Here is a 23,513-nt window from a genome sequence, read left to right on the forward strand (position 1 = left end):
CAAATGCTGCAGTTCTGGTTGAAACTTCTTTTTGCAATAATTTACTTTTAAGCAAATAACTTAAGGATAAAATAAACATTCCTGCAGGCCACCATTCAATGGCAATGGCTAATCATTCAACTAGCTTGACTGAAGGAAAGGACGTGTCATACACTGAAATACATCACCATGTGGATCAGTCTGCTAAGGGTAAAAATCTCTTAGACAGGAAGAATTCATATCAGATGACAAAAATATTATAAGAATTTACATTGAAAAGTAATGCATAAAAGCACCTGTATTGTTCAGAATTCAACAGTGAATAATAACAGAAAATATAATTTATATTCCTTCTTCACTCCTGACAAAATGCAAACTTAAATTAAGACACGTTCTTTCTATTCCTATAGACTAGAGGTGTCATATAAGCCTGTATGTATTGCTTCTTCATCCATGGAAAAGCAGCTTGTACTTGTGGTTGTAATTTTCTTTTGTATTCTGTTTTTTCGATTCCTCACAGTGAAGACTGTTCTGAATATCAGAAAAAATTAAATAGTTTTAGACAGAGTTACTGAAAGCTTGTGCCCAGGACCTTCAACCCCAATATCATCTGATGAAACAGAAATCTCAGGGTATACTATTTAAAAAAAATCACTCTTCACTGTCATAATTGACAAAAACCCCAATAAATGTAACTGATATAAATGGAAGTCATGTTGGAGAGCTAGATACAACCCCTACTATAACTCTTACCTCCATGATTATATATCATTGTGCTACAGTAACTATAATATAATTTACAGAAGTAAATATCTGTTTCTTCTTAGAGGGAAGAATTTGAATTTTATTTTGTCCTTTAAAGAGGAAGGTGTCTGTAAGTATTTCAGTATGGAACACCCCTCCTCCTTGCTCAGCCTCGCAGCTATCAAGAGTACTACAAATTCCACTAGAAATACAAACCTTGCACTTAAGGGGGTTGATGCTGAAATCTCCTTCTGGAGGATTTCCAGTTCTCTTGACTGTATATATGAACACAGACCTTTAAAGCCATCTTAACTGAGGCAAAGAGGGTTGGGATGATGATCTCCAACCTACAATATGGAAGAATCTTTCTACTTTTGTTTCAAACATAAGAGACAGGGCCCGTAAATAGTCTCAACATGTTTTAGAGAGGATTCACTGGAAGCTGGAAATAAAATTAAAGGAAGGTGAAAAAGAAAGCAAACAAATAACACCTCTTTAGGGTGAGAATGAAAAAACGAATTGCCACATTTGAACCCTTAAACACTTGCCCCATTTTTTCCATTACCTTTAATAAAATGGATGCTGGAACCAAGCTATAATTGCCAGTGACACTTGCTCACTGCTTACTGTGTCTTGCTCTTTTTCTGTCTGCCTGTTTAATTTTTACCATTGTCAGCTCTGATCATGAGCAGCAATCAGCAAAATTCACTCTGAATTGAGCACTAGCAAAGGAGAATGTAACCAGTTCTCCTTAGCAGCAGGGAAAATGGATTCACAGATAATCTGGTAAGGGCAGTGTTTGGGAGTACTAGAATAGACGCTGCATTTTGACTTACCTATAGCTATTTGGAATTATTCTGACATGAGCAGAGAGATTAGGTCAACTGTAGGTTAAGGTTTTTGCAAATTAGAGGAATTTCAAAGAGGGAAAAAATATTCAAGCACTGGAGAGACTAAAATCTAATTGCATATTCTGTATAGGTATATATTTTAGCTTGTAATTTACACTAAGGCAGCTACCCAGGGAAGTCTTAGTCCATTCTTCCATGACGCACATCTTCATCCAAGATTCTCAACAACAAGCATATCTAAGAAAAAGAATAGGAAACACTACAGCCTATGTGGACTATGTGGACTATGGGGAGTGAGGAGTGACTGAAGAAGCAGCAAGCAAGACTGTGACTTTTTCCACTTCTAGCGAACAAATGAGAAGTGAGAGATTAGTATAAGGGGAACATAAGAAAGTGGCTTGTGTGTTGTATAGGCCGTAATACGTCAGGGACTCCAGAAAGAAGGGAATTTAGGGAAAAGAAATGATTCCTCTCATGATGATTCAATTTCTAATTACTCCTTACATGAATTTCCCGAAGAGAAACAGACATGTTTAAATAGAAGGTACTTCAGAGGGGATACATCTAAATCCAATGAGATGGAATTAACTAAATGCTATAGACAAAGAAAAGGAAAATGATGCCAACAGTTTGATCACAGAAGGCGGTATCACACTACATTGAGAAGAAGGAGTTTTTTCTGACGAGATTATGCTACATCACCTGAGACATTTAAAAGCTACACCACAGTAAGCATTTAAGGAATATTTTACCATTCTCCTACAGAAGAAAGAAGACAACACAAGCCAAATTTTTCATCATGGCTTACTATGCATAATACAAACTTCAGACACTAAGTACATTACATGTAAATATTTGCAGCTCAAGGTGATAGATTGATGGAAAAGACTTAATCTAAGTGATGGCTACTCACATTGCCCTTATTTTGTGAGGGACTACATATGTCACCCTCCAGGCAATGAAAAAGGACATTCAAGAATTTTATCTCACAAGAACTACCTGAAAGGAACCCCTTCTTTTCTTACATGCTTTATGTTGTAGCTATCAAAGGGTATGTACCATCTACATTCTGTTTATCTATCTGTCTATACAGCAGAAGCTTTGAGCAAAACAAAGTAGAGAACAAATATTTCTTTAAATACATTAACATTTGTAAGAGTCGGTCCGAAAATCCCTCATTTCTGCCTCACGACTGTCAGAGGCTGAGACCCCCATGGACTCTGAGCCACAGCACAGGCCAAGTTTTCCCTGCAGCTGCTGTCACCGGACCAAGACACCCTCCTCAGGGACCCATGCATGAAACAATGGGGGACGGTTACGGTTTCTGGCCATGTTTGCTAAGGGGTGTTTCTGTACTGACCGTACTTGGTAAGACCTGAGCTGCACCGCTCCCCCTATTGTGAAAGAACACCTGCGATACCCACGAGACCTCCCCCCGTTCCTGGCATCTTGCCTCTCGCTTCGAAAAGAACTATAACAACCCCACCAGAAGAGCAGGCTTTTGAGGCCTCCCCGGCGGACGACGGCTCCATTGACCTACGTGCCACGGAGACTGCGAAGGTGGTCTGTTGGCATCGGCGTCACGAGGACTCCCGTCTGTCAGTTGGTAGCTATACCCTTTCTTTACCCACCCTTTCTCTCCCTCTCTCTCTCCCTCTCTTCCTTCCCCTTCTTTTCTATCGCATAACTGTGTGTATCAATAAAGATACAATTGATTTCACTTGAATTAAGTTATCACTGCCTCTTTTTGCACTCTGAAATCAAAACGAACCATCACGACCATCCTTTGGCTCGTGACAACATTAAACCCTTTTAATAATAGAATTCTCCCTGTATAATGTGTGACTTTTTAAATATATCCCCAGTCTCTATTTAACTGTCATTTAAGCCAATTATATTTTAGTCACTATAACAGAATTTGTGCTGAGGCTCTCCAGATCTGACTTAGAATTAATTTAGTTATAATAAGATGGTAATTTTAAGCAATATATACATTTTTAAAAAACAGAAAAGACCCATATTGTCATAACAAAGAACTAACATAATCTTTATCCTTGTGTTACTGAAGAGAGAGGTAGATAGATCCCAGTAGGGTTTCATTGAGGCAATACAGGTCTTGTTGGAATACCTTTATTTTAAAATGTCTTGATATATCAGTTTTTAAAATGCATCATTCCTCAAAACCACACAAAAGCCATCACTTCAAAAGCGTCTGATTAGTCTGAACACAATCAAGGGCATGCGAGATAGCTGCCATTTAGTTCAGCCAAAGCAATCCATGCCAACTGCAATAAACCCATCAAACTGTCATAGAGTCAAGCTGTGAGAAAAAGACGACGGTGATTACACACAATAGTTTCCTTCAGTGGTTTTATAATTTCAATTTTTCAAACATTTCAAGATCTTCAATACTTACAGTAGCAATCCTTTAGTATAGAATATTTTCCCTGAGAGTTACTATCAACAACTTAGCCTATTGGTTTTTTCCCCCATCATTGAATCAAGCATTTAAGCTCATCAGGCAAAAAAAATTGTCATTACAGTTGTAAATAAATTATTTAAAGAGATCCAGCCAATCAAAACAGATATTTAAGTACATATTTTCTTTGATATCTGTATATAACTCCCATAAAAAGGGCACAGTTACAGCTGAGGAGCCTAAAATGCAAACTATACCTAAAATTAAAATAACATTCTTTCCTTCACCTTGAAAGCCAATGACCCTCTGCAAAACCAAAAATGAGACCTAGTGATCGTGTCATTTGACATGATCATGTCACAAGATATAAGATGTATATTGAAAAATGCATTGTGTTCATTATGACAATCACAAAGCATAGAGAAGAATGACACACAAGATTAAGGAAATTTAAGACAAATTATTTAAATTGATCTTTTAAAACCACTACATTATTTATAAGAATCCTTCAGGCAGATGGAATATTGGAACCTCAAGGTGTATTTTCCTCTCCACAGAGGTATTTTATGCAGCACAAATGCCACTGGGAACTTAGCGACACACTGCAAAGGGTATAATGCTAGTGAAGGACAGAGGGGCACAACACTGCGATTCTCTGCTCTACAAAGCTCTTGGATTAGCACTATGTTTAAACAAGCCACTGTCAGATTTCAGAGCAAGAAAAAGACAGTAATGAGGATAGAATTTATGAACGTTGCTCAGGCTGCATCTTGCTGGGCTTATTACTTAGCTGACTAAAACACATGTCATCACAGCCTTGAATACATAGTGGCTTTATCAGGACACTGACCTATGCTTGTGGTGTTAGCTCATTTGTGTAGACTTGAAAATACCATATTTCCTTTCCAACACCTTTCCCTTTCAGACACCACTCCTAACCTACCTGTCTGATTTTTCACAGGAAAAAAAAAAAAAGAGTTTGAGGGGAGAAAAATGTTTGTGATGATTAAGGCTGTGTGACCTTAAGGTGGTGTGGTTAGACTCTGGCCTGTTAGGATGTAAACAGACACTTAGATGCAGCTGTTCTGTTCTTTCTGCTGAGCACTCTTGTGCTGATGAGAGTTCTTACAAAATGAAAATTGTAGAAAAATTACCCAAAGGTATTATGGAGAATAAGGATAGTTATACTCAACAAACACTTAAGCACCAATTTAATTCTAATTAGTATGGTTTCAACCATATTCCTGCACTACCATCGCAGAGGAAGAAAGTTGTTCCAATTTTAGTTCTGAGTAGGTGAGGGTACAGGTGTAAAAAATTTATCGCAGGAGTTCAGACATTTATGAATATAAAAAAAGAAAAATAGCACAAAACAAATGCACTGCCTTCAAATATTTCATAATAAGCAGTACTATTATTTAATGAAAGCAGTAACTTCTCACAATCACGTAACATTCCCACTCAACCCACATTTAGCTAAAACACAGCAAGTGCTATATGGGTATCCCATTGTAAAAAAGGGCGAGACAGAAGTGAAAAAGTAAAACACATATCTAAATACTTCCATATAAGCAGGGTTAATAATTTCTCTGTCTGACTTATCTGCCTCCTTCTGGACCATGGTAAGTACTACATCAGAGTAAGTACTACATCAGATTTGCTTATTCCATTGTCTTTCTAATTTTTTTTTCCTCCTTGCTATTCTTTTCACAGAATCACAGCATGACTGAGGTGGAAGAGACACACATGTATTATTGAGTCAAAGTCCTGACCCTGAACAGAACAGCCCCAAGAATCACACCATGTACCCTAGAGTATTGTCCAAATGCTTCTTGAGCTCTGTCAGGCTTGGTGCTGTGACCACTTTCCTGGGGAGCCTGTTCCAGAATTTAACCACTCTGGGCGAAGAATCTTTTCCTGGTATTCAACCTAAACCTCCCCTGACACAGCATCAGGCCATTCCCAGTGTTCTATCACTGTCACCACAGAGAAGAGATCAGTGCCTGCCCCTCCTCTTCCCCTTCCAAGGAAACTGCAGAGTGGACAGAGGTCTCTCCTCAATCTCCTCTTCTCCAGGCTGAGCAGACCGAGTGACCTCAGCCACTCCTTATACAGCTTCCCCTCAAGGCTCTCCAACAGTTTAACATCTTCCTTATATTGTAGCACCCAAAACTGCACACAGCATTCAGTGAGGCTGCCCTGGCCCAGAGCAGAGCAGGACAATCCCCTCCCTTGCCTGGCTGGCCATGCTGTGCCTGGTGCACCCCAGGACACAGGGGGCCCTCCTGGCTGCCAGGGCACTGCTGACTCGGGTTCTACTTGCTCTAGACTTTGGTCCCCGGGTCCCTTTCTGTGGCAATGCTTTCCAGCATCTCATTCACAAGTCTGTACATTCTGGATTGCCCCATCCCAGGTGCAGAATCCAGCACTTTCCAACACGCATGTTGAATTTCAATAATGTTGGTGATTGATTATCCAATCCTCCAATTTATCAAGGTCTCACTACAGGGCCTCTTCTTTGTCTCGAGGGAGTCAGCAGCTCCTCCCAATTTTTTATCATCTGTGAACTTGCTTAGTACCCCTTCTAGTCCTGCATGCAAGTCATTTATGGAGATGCTGAACAACACTGGGCTGAGGATGGAGCCCTGCAGAACCCCACTGGTGACAGGTCTCCAGTCTGATGTCACCCCAGTCACTGTAACCCCTTGTGCCCAACCCATGAGCCAGTGGCTCACCCATCATATGTTGTGTTTATCCAGCTGTGTCGGTCATTCTGTCCAGAAAGATACAATAAGTGACAATATTGAAGGCTTCACTGAAATCCAGGAAGATGACATTAACCGGTTTCCCTTCGTCAGCTGTTGGGTTACCGTGTCAAAAAAGAAATCAGGTTTGATATGGAGAACTTTCTCCTCATGAAGTCATGCTGGCTGTGACCAATGACTGCATTGTCTTTCAGGTGTTTTTTGAACACCTCCCAAAATAATCTTCTCCATAACTAGCAGGCAATGAAGTGAGACTGACAGGCCTGTAGTTTCTGGGATTCCCTTTCTTGCTCTTGAAAATCAGGACAATGTCACCCACCTTCCCCTCAGTGGGGATCTCTCTGGATCCCCAAAAACATCCAAAAATTATCAAGAGAGGTTTTGTGATGAAATCAGTCAGCTCCTTGAGGGTTCTTGGCTGAATCCCATAAATCCCCATGGATGTGCAGGGATCCAGCTGAAGGAACAGATCCTTCACAATTTCAGGGTCAATTGGGAGTTGAACATTTTCACAGTAATGGTGCTTCAGCTCAAGGCACTGAAACCCCCTTGGTTCCTCATCTGTGTTGAAGACAGAGGCAAAGAATGTGTTAAACACCTCTGCCTGGTCCTTTCCCTGTTCAGTAGCAGTTATTTTTACACGGCCTATTGCCATTTATATATTTGAAAAACTATTTTTATTGTCCCCCACATTTTGGGCCACCTTTCTTGCTCATAAAAGCATAACCAGATTATGACATTTCTACTAGAAATCAGAATTATGTGTAAAGTGTTAGAAAAAGAACCTGTAACTAAATTATTTCTGTGAGGTATGAGGAATATGATGAAGAACTCCTTAAAATTATGCTTTAAATTGACCTTTGAATCTTGTTTAAATTTCTGTCTTATATTTTTAATTTGTGGTAATTGTTTTCTCTTTTTTCTATTTATCAGCTTTCCTAAGGTTTTCACACATTCGAGACATTAATCTCTGATTCTGTTATTCCTGTTGTATTTTTTCAGTGACATTATACAACGTTATTTAACATTTACATTGATTGAAAAAAACACTTTGAGTAATAATTTAAAGCAGGCTCTTTAGAATTTGCATATTCTTTTTCTTCCCTTTCCCCCTTTCCATTACATTCTATTTTAGTGATGATCTACAAGTAACAACAAAAAAGAAATGTAAGTATTAACTTTATGTGCCAAAGGATTAATAAAACAAGAGAGAGCTGGCATCTGGGCCCTTCTATTATTTAACAAGTAAGCTTTGATGAGAAGAATTCTGTAGGATCAAGACACACCTTTTTCTAGTTTTTCAACATTTTAAAGCAACTACAATCAAGACTGGCTATATACAAAAAATATATTTTAAACTATTTAATAAAAATAGAATTTAAGAGGAAGGAATGAAAAAATAGAACACTACCTGATTTTTCCTTCATTTGATAAAGATAGTTTTCCCACTTTGAGTTCTGATATTATAATGTAAATAAATTTTTAAATTATGTAGCTATTTTAGTTCTCATTGTTTTTCATTTAGAATAAGTATTTTTTATGTATTTATTTTTTTTTTAAAGAAAAACACATGATCTTTATATGTGTTGGAAATAAATAAACAGCACTTAACATTCATTGAAAATACCTAACTCCAGATGCACTTAACATATAAGCATTCCTAATAACTGTTTTAAAAACTGATCAAAATAAGATTTTACTAACTTTCCAGTTCTCAATATAGAAACTTCTATAGAAAATTTCTATATTTCAATATAGAAATTCTGGAATCTTACATTAAAAAAAGAACAAAGATTAATTAATGGGCATAACATACACATATTTTATATGTAACTATAAAATAGTATATGCTTTATGAAAAGACCTCTAGAATTGGCTTTGGCTGCATTATATGTCTCTTCATAAGTTTGGATTTTTCATTTCACTGTTAAATTTCATTCCATCTCCTACACTGAAAGGGCCAAGATGAAGGGAAAATGAAGATCTAGGCTTTGAAAAGACTAAAGTATCTGAAAGAACATATACATCCTTAGAACAGGCTTTCAATCCAGCACAGAAATTTTTTCTCTGTTCTTCGGTCTCACAAAAATTCACATTGGCATGAGTCTGACACAGCTGAAGCTGTGTCAAAGTATTTTTTATGTCTGTTCAGCACATCCTTCTGTGTGAGTTTATGTATATTCATATATATCTATGACATACATTTCACCACACTTCATAAGGGGCGGGAAAGGAAGGCGAGGTGATGAGGTAGTTATGTACACTTGGGAGTGTTTTGATTGTCTAGAGCTTGATGATGCTCTAGGGATCAAGTGTTTATGGTCAAGTGCAGGCGAGGGAAGGCCAGTAAGGCAGGTGTCCTGGTGGTGGTGTGCAACAGACCACTGAACCAGGGTGGAGGTGCAGATGAAATATTCTGTAAGCAGCTGGGAGAAGTCTCACAACCGCTAGCCCTTGTTCTTGTGGGAGACTTCCAGCTTACTAGATATCTGCTGGAAATACAACATGGCAGAGAGAAAATGGTCTAGGAGGCTCCTGGAGTGTGTGGAAGAGAATTGCCTAGCACAGCTGGTGAGGGAGCCAACTTGGGAAGGCTCTGTTTGTGACCAGAGAAGGACTTGTGGGTGATAGGGTGGTTAGAGGCCATCTTGGGCACAGGGACCGTGGAATGATACAGCTTTCGATCCTTGGAGAAGGAGGGGGCTCAGCTGAACTGCTATTCTGGACTCTTGTGAGGGCAGATTTTGACCTCTTTAGGGCACCAATTGACAGAGTCCTTTGGGAAGCAGTTCTGAAGGGCAAGGGAGCCCGGGAAGACTGGACATTCTTCAAGAAGGAAAGCTAAAGGTGCAGGAGCAGGCTGTCTCCATGTAGCAAAAGACAAGCCAGTGGGGAAAAAGACTGTTCTGACTGAATAGAGGACTTTGGCTGGAACTTGGAAAAAAAGAAGAGTTTGTCACCTCAGGGAGATGGGGTGAGTAACTCAGGAGGACTACTAGGATGTCATGAGGTTATGCAGGGAAGAGAGGGAAATAGCCAAAGCCTAGATAGAACTTAATCTGGCTACTTCTGTAAATGGAAATAAAATATTACTATAAATCAATTAGCAACAAAAGAAGAGCTAATGAGAATCTCCATCTTTTTTGGATGGGGAGGGAAACACAGTAACAAAGAAAGAGGAAAAGGCAGAGGTACCTCATGTCTTTGCCTCAGTATTTAATAATAAGACCAGCTGTTCTTAGGGTAGCCAGCCCCCTAAGCTGGAAAACGGGGGAAATGGGCAGAATGACCACACAATTCAAGTGGCAATGACAGTGACCTGATACACCACTTAGACACATACAAGTCTATGAGGCCAGAGGGCACCACACAAGGATACTGAGGGACTGAGGGAGCTGGCTGAAATGCCTACTCTTTTCTAACCCAGCTAATTCTTTATTTTGAAATTAGAATACTATTTTGTATGTGACTATCTGAACAAAATAAGTATTTTCTGTCTCATGTAAATTATTTTTTTAAAAAAACCCTTTCTCAGGAACAACAAATAGTAGAATTTTTCAAGCAGCTATTTGGAAAAAAAAAAGTCAGGCACAAATACGCTAAATTTTATTTATGGATTATATGCTGAAGTTAAGAAAACCCTTGCAGTTTAGTATCACTACAGATTTATGTGAATTCACACTCGTTTGTTTTAGTGAGTTTCCACACTACCTGCTCTGAAATTGGCAACAGAAATACATGCTGGAAAACATGAAGTGCAAGTCTCCCATATCTTTAACACTCCCTAATCATTCAACTTTGCACAGAGCAAATGGAAATAGGGTGCATTTAGCAAACCACATGTTGAATTTTTAAACAGAGGGCACTCTTCACACTATGTATATGGATGACTGTCAGCAGTGCAAGGGCAGGAATGAATAAGCTCCCTGGTCTCAGTAGAGGGGACTGGCAGAATCCTGGCACATAGAATTCTTTCCAACAAGTATTTCCCAAAGTCCAATTTCATAGCATAGGCATATCTAACACAGTTTTTAAAATTAGAAATGAAAAAGAAGAAAAAAGAGGATGCCATATTAGAGGTAATTCTGCAGCAAAACCAACTGTCTTCCTCCAAATGAAATGCAGGTCATTGTTACACCTTCTGAACTGATCAGGAGGTCTATGAGTTTCATATTAGCTTGAGATATTTCAGTAATAAAATGCACAAGTCTTCTCATAGAGTACCTTCCATCAGTTCAGAATCACTAGAATCACAGTGTGGCTTGGGAAAGCTGGGTGAGCGATGAGAGCAAAGGGGAAGTTGTCTTTTTATGAAACACATCTTAATATGCACAGTGCAGCGTGTTGGGTTGCTAGAAATGCTTTCTGCAGGGGGTGGCCACAGTGGGCTGCACTGGCTAACCTCTCTGGGGCCTGGATAAGAAGGTACAAATTAGACCACTTCTACCCCCAGCTGTTCTAATCGGGGATGGTGCTGGTGCAGAACTGACCTCAGAATTAGGGATCTGTGACTAGCTTTCTGTACTGATGAAAGGGATTATGTGACATGGATGCTCATGATAGCAGGGGACAGTGGTTCATGGCAGGAAGCTAAAAATTCAGCCACTCACTCAGGTCTGTGCCTGTCTGTCTTTAAGCTGCAAGAGAAGATATGTAAAGAAAACCTGAAAAAAACCTTGCAAAAATATTTTGTGCATGTACAGTATGATTATGATTTAAAGATGATTACAGCTACTGTTCTACAAGGTTATGCATTAGTCTCTGAGAAATTTTTGCCAAACCCCCCCTGTCTTTTTTATCAATGTCACTTCAAAACTCAGGCCTAAGTTCACAAAATTCTTATAATGCCATCTTCAGAGCAATTTAAAAAATAATTATTTTAAATAAAGTATCTTAATATTAATTTTTCACTAAAATGAGTGTGCTGTGTTTACCTTTGTTAAAGAGAATTTGTGCTCCTTTAATAACATACTGTGAAAGCCTGTGCTCTACTTTATCTCTGGATAAAACTTCTCTCACTGTAGATAGGATTATATTTCCTACCATGCACACATTCAAGACATCAAGAGTGACTGTTTTTAGTAAACAAAAAAAAAATCACAGAAAATACAGGTCATCTGGTTAAATTGTTTATAGGAATAGAAGCCACTGGAATAGAAGCACAAGAAACACAAATACTTTTGATAAAATTTTGCAGCCTGAAACACTTTATATAGAAAGGAAAAAAGTTCAAAACACTATTTCTTTTAATAAATACATGTACATTTTCTTTATTTCTTGCTTACATTCTTGTATTTTCTTCAAAAAAAACCAGACTCTCCAGTTTTGGAGCAGAATAATATGGAAAGCTGCATTTAGAGGCAGTTTATGCTGCAGACGGAGCACCTGGTCTCATGACTGAGAAGAAATACTACTGCCTCAGGAATGAACATTACCCTGCACCTCATGCCACCTCCCTGATTGTTCCCCTGACATCAAGGGACCTGCTGAGATGGCTCCAACCAGCTGCATCTGCTCAGTGCCCACCATCAGTAGCCCCACTCTACTCACCATGACAAGGACCACTATTTTTCTATCAGTAAAAGGGCATGGAAATAGCAGAAAATTTGTATACTGCAGTCAGCTTAGTGGCAGTGTCAGCCTGGCAGTATTAGAAAAAACTTTCACTTAAGTTGAAGTGGATCCTCCCCAGTTCAGCCTTCACGATGTATGGCGACTAAAACCTGTTTCTGTTGTTCAAGTTGAATTTGCCTTTAGGCACAGCAGTTTTACTAAGATTTAGTGATACTACCAGCAAAAGCAGACAGGTGCTGCACGGGAAGCCCAAATCGAATAGATCTAAAAGATCTACTACTCCTTCTCAGCATGAAATGATAATCAGGATATGTCATGCCTGCACTGTTCTTAGTTTCTGTGAAGAAAATTGTTTGGCTACATGAGCAGAGAGCAAAAGAACAGGTGCCCACAATGGACTGGTCACAATGCTTAGCAAAAAAATAAATAGTTTGAGAGTTTTAGAGCCTCTGAAAGCTTACCCTGGAACACTGATTTCTTTACCTCACAACTCTTCCAGCTTTGTGTTATAGAGCAAAACAATTGTTCAAGCTTCCCTCTGCAGCATTATATCCCAGTTATAATTCTGGCTGCTAGCAAGAATGTAGAATATAGATTACAGGAATTCCTGTTAACATAAATCTAGCAAAACATATCTTTCACTGGCAAAAAATTTTAATAGAACACAAAAATAACCCCATATAATTAAAACAGCCCCATATAGCTTTGAGCAAAGCAGAGAAAAAAGAGTTTTTCTCTAGCAAAGAAATAAGAACATAAGCAGAAATTAAAAATATTAAAAAAAATTTAAATGAACTTCTGTTTCAAGAATTTGTTTACTACAGCTTAAACAACAGTGGCTTTCCAAACTGTTGCTAAAAATCTTAATGAAAATTGTTTGTATTAATCAGGATTGAGATTTACTGCTTTTAAAAATATATTTTATATTAAAATTAAAAGTATTTTAATAGGAACCTACTAAAACCTACTCAAAGGAAATCAGTACATCTCTTTTGAAAACTCACTTTGTAAAAGAATTTACTTCATCATCATTCTCTGAATGCAATCAGTCATACAATTATAGAACAGATCTCCTATAGTCAAAAGATTCAATCTTAAAGTTCTATATACCTTGTACTATGGTGACTATGTACTATGTAGGCTCTGACAGTAGACAGATATTTTACATACTGTATACTGTTGTCATTCATGTCCATAGTGAAAGAGAACTACTGACTACTACTATAATGACAACATACTGAATGTACTAAACCCTTTTGGTCCAACCAAGGGACTTTTCACTTCCTCTTGTTACCTCTAGAAAACATAATGTGTTATTAGAAGGCAAAAATAAAAAAGATGCTTGCATGCAAATTCTCTTGGAACTGATAGGAGAAAAGAATGCACAGCTTTTAATTGATATCAGATTCCTATGCAGGTGTTATTCTGTTATTTCTAAAAAACAAGGGAAAGACTTCTGATTTCTCATAGATGCACTGTTAACCAGTTAAAATTAGATTAAAGATCTTCTGGAGCTATGCAATAGCAATGCGACAGGTCTTATATATGTTGGCTTCATATTTAGAGCAGTGTAGAATATTTTTCATAATATTGCTATTTTGAGGTGTTTTAATTTTGGAGGATAATTATCTTTGATCAGCAGTTCTGCAAGACCTTTTTTTTTTAACTGAGAACACTGAAAAAATATGTGTTTCTCCAGATGGAAGATATCAAAGATCCATTCACAATATTAAAAAGTTTCAGAAACACATTTAAAATATCATATGGTATGTATTTGAATGGCCTCATTTAAGAGCACTTCATTCTTAGATATCTATTGAGGAATAAAAAAAAAGCTTTACATCTGAACTGGGAGAAAATGAACTGTGTCTGTATGTGCTATGAACCTTTGAATTTTACAATGCTAAAACACCATAGATATGAGCCTTAACTTGACTGAGGTTTTGAAATATTGATTGATCAATTGATTGGTTTATTTTTTAGCAAAAATATCAACTACTCCTTTAGGCAGGTGGCTCTCTTCAGTCATTTACTACAAAAGTGCAAAATAATGACAACTTCATGCTGTATCTCCAAAGTCATACAGTTCAACATTTCTTTTGCACCATATCTGATATGGTGTGCAGGTCCTTCAGGCTCTCTCATTGTGAGATTCTACAGAGAAAGTAATCATTTGAGCCACTCATGTGATAAACCAGCACTTGAAACACTCAAATGTCAAGTTGTTTTCATCACATCGACAGCAGGTCTTAGGCTTAATCTTTCCTTGGTTTATGCCACTACTTTGCCTTTACTTTGCTGCAAAATGTGAAACCGCCGTGTATATGCTAATGGAACTGTCTTGCCCATTAGTTCTCCAATTTCATCTGTATTACCCTTCACCTGTTAGTGAACAAGGCAATGGTGCAGATTATTCTCCCCTCGATGCACATCCCATTAGACTTCAGTGGAGAATACACCCCCCTTGTGTGTAACCAAGATGAGATTCATAGATTTCCATTTGTGTTTACAAGAGCATTGTTTCTTTAGTATAGAATCTGTGCTTTTTATATTCATACAAGACCCACAGACCAAGAGCTTGGATCTAATTCCAGCTTCTCCTAAGCTCAAAGACCTGTGCATACATAGTTATGGCTACCTTCCACTACCTGCAGAATATATAGCATTTTTTTCCAACAACACAGATGAATTTTCAGTAAATACCAACTACTTATCACAAAGTCCCTTGCTACCAATTGACACCAGGTGAACATATGCTTTTACCAGTCAATATATTTTCAAATGCAAGACTGCATAAAAAAAATTCTGAATCATAAACATTTCCTTTTCCATATTTATAATAGAAGTATTTTCAGTAGATATAACTTTACGTATATTTCTTTTCATATAATTTAATGTGAACTTTTAATTTAAGTTAGCAGTATGATGAGTTCAACTGAAGTTGATGATACTGCACTATACTTTAAATACTGCTGTGAATTAACACTGTATGCTTTCCAAAACAACATGATATAATATGATGAAAAAATCAATTATGTGTTAAAATAGATAGAGAGCAATTGACAATGATGTTAAGTTCTGTTCTTTGATGATAGCAGATAGTACAAATAATCTGTTCTATACTTTAGGATTTGAAAAGCAGGGCTATGAAGAGATACCTTATTTTGAACAGCCTCTAAAATCTAAGTCACTATTACAACAGCTTACATTTTCAATGTCATGCTGAAATTCAGAAATATAAATTGTTATTTACAAACCTCTGAAACCAAGAGAAGTGTAATCAATTTATTTTAACTGTGGTTGGGAACTAGAAGACATGGTAGATTTTCAGGCCTCTTTCTATAACTCTCTTGTTAAAATATTCAGGTGACCCCCATGGGAAGTGCTATACTATGGCTAATTTGAACCTGTTTACATTAGAAAGTGAAAGAACTTTCTGTATCCTGTTAGTCACAAACATTTCCTAGTCTTATCCTGTCACTTCCCCATGGGGGTTCCCAGGGCCATTCTCGAGCGTACAATACCCAGTTCTGTTGAATGGCTATGCTGATTGCTTGCTTCATCCTTTTCATTTTTGATTAAAGTCTGAATGCAGAAAATTTTTTACATGCTGTAGTTTCAATTCTATAGGGACTATATAAATTCAGAAGATAATTTAATTTCTAAATTTAATGTTCAGCAAGTGCAACCATGGAGGAAATTCCCCCATAAATTACAGCATATTCATAACAGTGCATATTTGTTGACCACAGAAGCATAAATTTGCTATGTATTCTGAAAAGTGTTTGTAACTTGGATTTGTAATTGTATGTCTTTGACTGAAAGCTGACTTCTAAATGTGCCCTCAGCATTAATGCAATTCACTGAATTTTGCTTTAGAAAAGTTATTATAAATTATTTTTAAAAATCAAGATTATTTGTAATTTGCAATGTTAAGAGCATATTCATTTTGAATTGCGCTATTCTGGTTTGAATCTCTCTAAAATGTCATAATCTGGGGATTTCATCTTTTTATTAAAGTCATAACATTCTGGCTAGACTTTTTAATTCCAGATTTACAGATATAATGATGTCTAATGAAAAATAACAGCAAACTATACACCATTTGAATGAAGCTTAAAGATTGTTTCTCAGCATTTGGACAGAATACTTACTTCAGGCTTACAAGTATTAGGAATCTGCAAACACAGCTCTGAAATACCTAATGAGGTCTCAGTGACCTAGAAAATGCAGTGTGTGGAAAGCAGCATGAAAAAGTGAGGTCTGTTCAGAGAGCAGCAAACAACTGTTTTTAGAGAACGATAGCATGGGTATGTTTGTCTGTGTGAAAGGATGAAATACCTCCTCTCCCAATTAAAATTGACTTGATAGGAATTAAGAAAGCAAAGTGAGCAGCTGAGTCTCCCAACAGTTTTTTTATTTGTAAATTCCCAGTACCTTTTTCTGAGTGACTAAGAGAGAATTTCATGCTTCATTAAAAAAAGAGCATATAGGCTGATCTTCAAAGAGAGGGAAAGGATGGTAGAAGATGGAGGAACAAGACAAGCTGAGGGCATATCTGCATGAATGCCTGCAGACAGGCCTAGGGTACATATGGCCTCAAGATCAAGGTGACTGCATGTGAGAAAACTCTGAGAAACTGGGTAGCAATTCAGTGCAAAGCTCTCAGCTCATGAGACCAACTGAGATTCATTTTTTAAAGTTGCACAAGTTCTTTTTAGCGGCATACATTTTTCTATTAATGCAGTTTGAACAGAAAATTGTTCAGCATCCCCAAATGAGAAATTGCATGATTTTTTCTATTTGTTTTTTCTGGATTGAGACTAATAATTTTTTTCCAAACCTAGTCACCTTGATCAAGTAAGTTAGTTTATGTAAATAGTGAATTGCCTAACAGTTGGAAAAAAGATCTGAATTAAGTGTGGAAATGAAGCAATTTAATGGCCACCTTTCAAAAGTTATTTGTGAGTTGTTAGATTTCCTCTTTTTAGGCCGACATAATTATTTTTAGTGCAGTAATGCGTTTAACAATGTAATATTTGAGAGAAAAATACTTACAGTAACATGGAAATAAATATAATACAGCATTTCATTAAATCAGTCATTATCCACGAATAGGCCAAATAAAAGAACAGATTAAATATTTTGTTGATAGAGAATGAGATCCCTAATTCAGATCTCGACGGAATGGGTAAAAGGAAGATTTTTTAACCCATGAAAGACAGACCAAGAAGGCAACATCAGTAAATATAATAGACTCCTTGGAACAAAGTATCTCTATGAAAAACTGAACACCACAGACATCTTACTGTTTCTACCTAGTAGAAGAGGGAACCTATCAACAGCAATTCTTCTGGGAATTTATGAAGAATAATTACGGTTCTGAACATTAATTTCCCCATCTTCTTTTACAGGCAGAGATGAGTTTTACCTAAAGAATAAAGGAGAATTAGAAGATAAAGAGCTTTATTAAATTGCTTAGAAAGAAGGTTGAAGGTCCCTTGCTAGATTTAGGAGAGCAAAGTGAAGATCCAAACAAGCTCAAAAACTGAAACTTCAGGCAGCATTTGGGCTTCATTCAGTTCATTGAGTACATGCAAATAGTAACAACTAGCTTTTTCTCCAACGGAAGTATATCTGCTAGAGGTTTTACAAGTGGAGATAGCTATAGGCCAAGGGGGAATGATTTTAGATTAGATATTAGGAAACAATTCTTTACTCAGAAGCTAGTGAGGCACTGGAACAGGCTGCCCAGACAAGTTTTGAACACCCCATCTGTACTCAAGACCAAGTTGGATGGAACTCCAATATAGGGGGTGGTGTTCCTGCCTGCCCGTGGTGGTGTTTGGGGGGGCCTGCAACTAGATGATTTTTAAAGTCTTTTTAATGATTTTTTAAACCATTCTGTGTTCCTTGGCTAATTATTTCCCATTTTGACCAGAATTAAATTCTACACTTTCCAAAAAGGATTAAGCAAAGCTAAAACAGGCATAATATATAATCTGCTCTGGCAGAAGTAATTGAGACTGCTTACAATTACAGGTGCTTCTATACTACTACATCGGACTGGAGAATTAAAGGTGAAACATACAGGCTGCACAATAAAATCTTCTTTCCAGAAAATTTCAAGCTTGTTTAACAAAGATATCCTTCTTGGCCAAGAAGTAATTTGTACTTGAAGTACTTGGAGAAATAAAAATATAAGACATCAGCTTAGTCAACAGACTTGAGTATTCAGCTACTACCATTTGGTATTTGCAAGTTTTACAAGTATCATGAGCACAGCCATACAACAGGTTCTTCCAGCCAATTATTTTGTCTTTCATTGTGGCCAAAATTTACTAGGAAACTATGGTTTCATGATAATATGGTGAATCACTAGTAAGGGCTGCCATTTTCAGGACAAAGCACTCTTCATTTTTCTTGGGTTACATCTTGAATTCTGGTAATACCAATGTCTAAGTCAAATACCTCTAAACAGATAAAGAGATAATAATTAACAACAAAATTGAAAAGGTTCAGAGAAAAGCTGCCTGTAGTTTATAAAATCTGAAAAAGATATTGATCAATATAATTTTAATATTGCTACGCTAATACTATCTGGAGTGGTACAAGCAGTTGCTGTGAAATGGATTTCTGACATTTTTAGTTCCCTAAAATTCTGTATATTATTATACAGTCAAAACATGAACAATATGTTAAATATAAAAGACGATAAATTACATGAAATAGGTATCCTGTAAACATAAAAGTACACTCCATGAATTTCAATTTTACAGGCAAAAAGCACCCAACTGAAGAAACACACTTAAAAAACCAATTGTGGAAAAAGGCACTTAAGCCCTTGATTTCAAAGCATCAGAAGATGATTATTTACTTCCATAAACTCAGGAAATCTGATGCAAAGCCCTTCTTTAGACAGCCTATTTCTTGAAATTAAGTATTAACCATAGAGTAGTAGAGCAAATAGGCAACCTTTGAAAAATTGGTGTACTTTCATAGACTGCATGGAACAGAGAAAACAGCACACTTTACATCTCGAGAGTCCACAGAAATCCCTCAGCAATACTCAGGACTGCAGACACTTGTCTCAGCTTCAGCAGAGATGTGGGTCCACCTCACAGGAACACAATGACCATAATCGTACCCATCACAGAAGTTATTCTCCTCAATTGTACAGGCACAGTGAAACCATGGGGCCAAATCTGAGCTTTCAAATGGCTCTAAAATTGCAATCGATGAGAAATGTTTGTGCCATAATTTAAAAGCCAAGGAAGGAATGGCTGCCCTGGTGTCAAGACAGCATGTATGCGCTATTAAAACTAAAACATCTCACCTGGAAAACTGAATTGCTTTCTTTGTTAGACAACAGGCTGCTCTAACAACTCTGATATTTTCCTGTTATCAGGGATCTTTTATGGGAGTACCAGATCAAACTTTAAAACTTTCTAACAAAGGTCAGAAAATAAAGAAATTTTTTTGTAGGAAGTGTTTAATAACATCCTCCTGGTACATGCTGATATAATTCTTCTGTTAGAGAATTGAAAAATAAAAATAACATTGTTGTTATAACCCCAGACAGCATAAATTATGGAAAATTATGCTGCAATATGTCCGGTATAAGGTTCTCACTGTGAAATAGTATCCTTCTCCCTCATGAAGATTTCAGGAACCATGTTTTTCAAGTTTTCAAGAAAAAATTTAAGGAAGTGTCCTTATTGAAAACAAGCTACAGAGGGCAACTAAAAGAAGTAAGTCTCTACAGACACTGTTGGAATTATAGTATGGAAATTATTTAAAGATACCACATTGGAAAAAAAAAATCCCAGGTGCAAATTGCCAATCAAAAAAGGGTTAAAGAGGTTATGACAGAAGGAATTATGTTTCAAATACTTGAGATCTTATTAGAATGAATAAAAGAAAAAGAACAATGAACTCTGGCAGATTAAATGTAAAAGGAAAACCAAACAGTCTAAAAAGGGAGTTTGAGGAACAACTAGTAGGAAAGATACAGAATAATAATAATAAAAAATCCTTAAAATGTATCAGGAGAAATACACATTCTGAGGATTCTGTAGCATCAGTTTATGAGGATGGTACAATAGAATTGTCAGACAACCTAAGGTAATTCCAGAAAAATTAATTCCCTGCATTCATTGTGGAAGAAACTGGGAACAATCCCTTGCTAGCCATTGTCTGGCAGAGAATCATCAGAGGATCTGACATTACAGAGATTGTAGAATTTATTAGAAAACACAGTGAAAGAAAATGAAAGGCAAGAAACACCTCAGGCCAGATGGTATTCACTCGGATTTTCTAAGAGAACCCATGGGTGAAATGTATGTACTATTAATGTTGGTATAAAATCTCTTTAAAACTTCCTTGATTACAAAGAAAATGAAGGTAGGAGAGATCTGAGGAACTGCATGCCTATATGTAATCCTGATGTCAGTGCCAGATAATGAATATTCTGATTAACAGTCACATGAATAGACGTTTTCTACTTGGGAAGCATGACTTTGGCAAACCCTGAAGCTCTTTTGAAGAGTCATGGAGCATGTGTATGATGTACACTTGACATACAGAGTGGTCCAGTTGAGATAACACTTAGCTACAAATGACTTCTAACACAAACGGCAAGTTAAGGTTAGCAGCAGAAAGGGATCTAAATATTAGGAACTGATCAGGATAAAATGCAATGAATATCACCGTACCATCTTCACTGTACCTGAAAAAATAGTTCTCCCATGCCTTGAGTACCATGTGTCTCCTCATCTCAGAAATGTCAGAAAGGTTCAGAAAGAAGTTCAGTAGCTATCTGGATAGTGGGATCATGGTTTTGTGAAGAACAGCATAGTTTCAGGTCCATTCATCTGTTAAAGATGTATTTATGTGGGTTTCAGAAGTTTACATCAAAAGTCTTACTGAGATGGTGGATAGGGACTGGACATCTCTTTCAAGAACTAGGGACCAGCAATGAAACTAGAAGATATGCTTAAAAGAAATTGAGAGGATACTTATACAAGGCACTGCTAAGAAAGCCTATATATATATGCAAAGTCTTCATGGCTAGAGGGGAGACTGGAAAAGAGAGACAAAAGAAAGACCCACAAATAACAAGACACACACATAAGACCACATCTATCTCTGTACAGTTCTAAGCTTAAAAGAACTGGTAATTAGAAGAATACTAGAGAATGAAAGACATGCCTTGAATAGCTCTCCTCCCTTGTGTATCCCTCCATGGCCACTCTTAGAGACAGACTCAGAGGTTAGATGGAACTACCGCCTGATCTGCTGGGCCATTGTTATATTCTGAAGAGTTAAAGCACTTCCACAAATGTGCCATACCAGAAAGGAAACAACCTGTATTATCCCACACAATTTACATGGCTACCCAGCTTCTCTGTTTCTTGCAAGATAATTCTAAGGTTTGAGGTATCAAATAGGAATCTCTGCTTTAGTATGCAAGTCATTCCATTAGCAGAAAGTGCTTTATTCTTTTTAGTTACTGTACTATGATGATTTGATATGCCAAAATCTTTTAGGTCTTCACTCCCTTGGACAGCCGTGTAAGTATTTCAATTGCTTGCATAGCTGAGCTATTGCCATTGTACAAATATTATCTGTTTGATATTAGGAAAGTTTTTAACAGTAATGGTCAAACAATGATTATGCTCTGATTAAATAAATACTGCCATTGCAGCACTAGATGGGGTATAATTTATGCCATGAATAATTTGTTACCATAACTGTCATCCCAAATCTGATTCAAACTCTGCATAAATTTGATGGAAATCCATCCTAACGTCCTTTTTATTTTTGAGGGTATTAGACATTGTTTCTAACATTATTTTATGACAATCACAATTACTCTAAATAGCTTATTACTTTATTGCTGAAAATGGTATTTATTCAGCTTTTTACTTTAAAATCAGCAGGCTATCGTTTGCTTTATTAATCAAATCCAAACTTGAGGATTATAGCCACCAGTTTCAAGTTTACTTAATTGCTGCTACTCAGAAAATGAGAACTTAGTAATTCAGATACATTTACATTTTTGATGAGCTGTTTTTTTACAGACCTCATTATATTTGGAAAGAATAGATTTTTTTTCCTTTTTCACTGCCTATAATATATCTTACAATATTCTAAATTCTATTTGAAATGTTATTTGTTAAATACATAGTAAGAGTAAAAATGAAATATCATGTTTAGGAATTAAGGACAAAACATTCAAAGGCTAAATTGTTCAGGGAAGTTGCTAAAGCATCTCCAACACAGACATCAGAGTTACAACAAATTCTTCTCAGCAGGGAAGAATGTTTATTAATACAAAAGGATAGAAAAGAGCTAAGATTTATTTCCTAAGGCTGTTCTTCCCAGTACTGTTACGTGCTGAGACACCCATCAAGGGCACTTCCAATTTCTCCCAGATTTCCTGCAATTTATGAGACAGTTACCAAGTTACTGATATGGGTAAATAAACTTACACAAAACAGCAGAAACTGTGGCTATGTCTTCATATCAGTGTGATTCCATAAGGGTAGGTTTGTAAAGCTCAGCAGTGGATACTGAGGCCCCATCACACACCATACACGCTCCAGACTGTTATGGACTATCTGTGTCTTTTGTCTTGACCCCACAGACTAAATATTTAGGAATTGGAGCACATAAAGCATATTGCCAGAAAATCTCCAAATTTTGTTTTAATCAAGCAGTACGTAATTCATGTGCTGTGAGATTGCTCTGCAACAAGAAGCAAAGCATTTTATGAATGGCAGGAATGAGATAATTTAGGAGTCCCAAACAGAATCAGATGAAGACTGAGCTCATGCACATACTAAAACACCAAAAAAACCCCAAAAACCCCACTACCTATTAAAATTGATTCTTCAGTGCTATTTTACAAGAAAGCGAGATACACTGCAAAGATCTGTCATGCCCTCTGATCCTGAAGTTCTGCAAAGGATAGTACACTTAGTACTTGCAGGTATGGTGATCTCTAGTTTCAACTTTGATACGTGCTCGTTAGCCTTAATGGTGACAGTCTAACATAACAATGAGTTTTCTATGGCTGAGCAGTACCCAAATGAATGCTTCATGGTTGTTTTTTCCCCCTGCCAAGTTTTCCTATACAATGTTTATATTACTCTTCTAGAATCATCCAGGATTTTGCTA

General features: G+C 37.0%; 1 protein-coding gene across 1 annotated transcript in view; it reads right to left on the reverse strand.

Annotated features, from left to right (window-relative positions):
• Positions 1-23,513, reverse strand: part of TENM3 (teneurin transmembrane protein 3) — a 1,292,929-nt gene that overhangs the window by 544,310 nt on the left and 725,106 nt on the right. The window lies entirely within an intron of this gene.

The sequence above is a fragment of the Prinia subflava genome, chromosome 7, assembly GCF_021018805.1.
Source record: "Prinia subflava isolate CZ2003 ecotype Zambia chromosome 7, Cam_Psub_1.2, whole genome shotgun sequence".
NCBI lineage: Eukaryota > Metazoa > Chordata > Aves > Passeriformes > Cisticolidae > Prinia > Prinia subflava.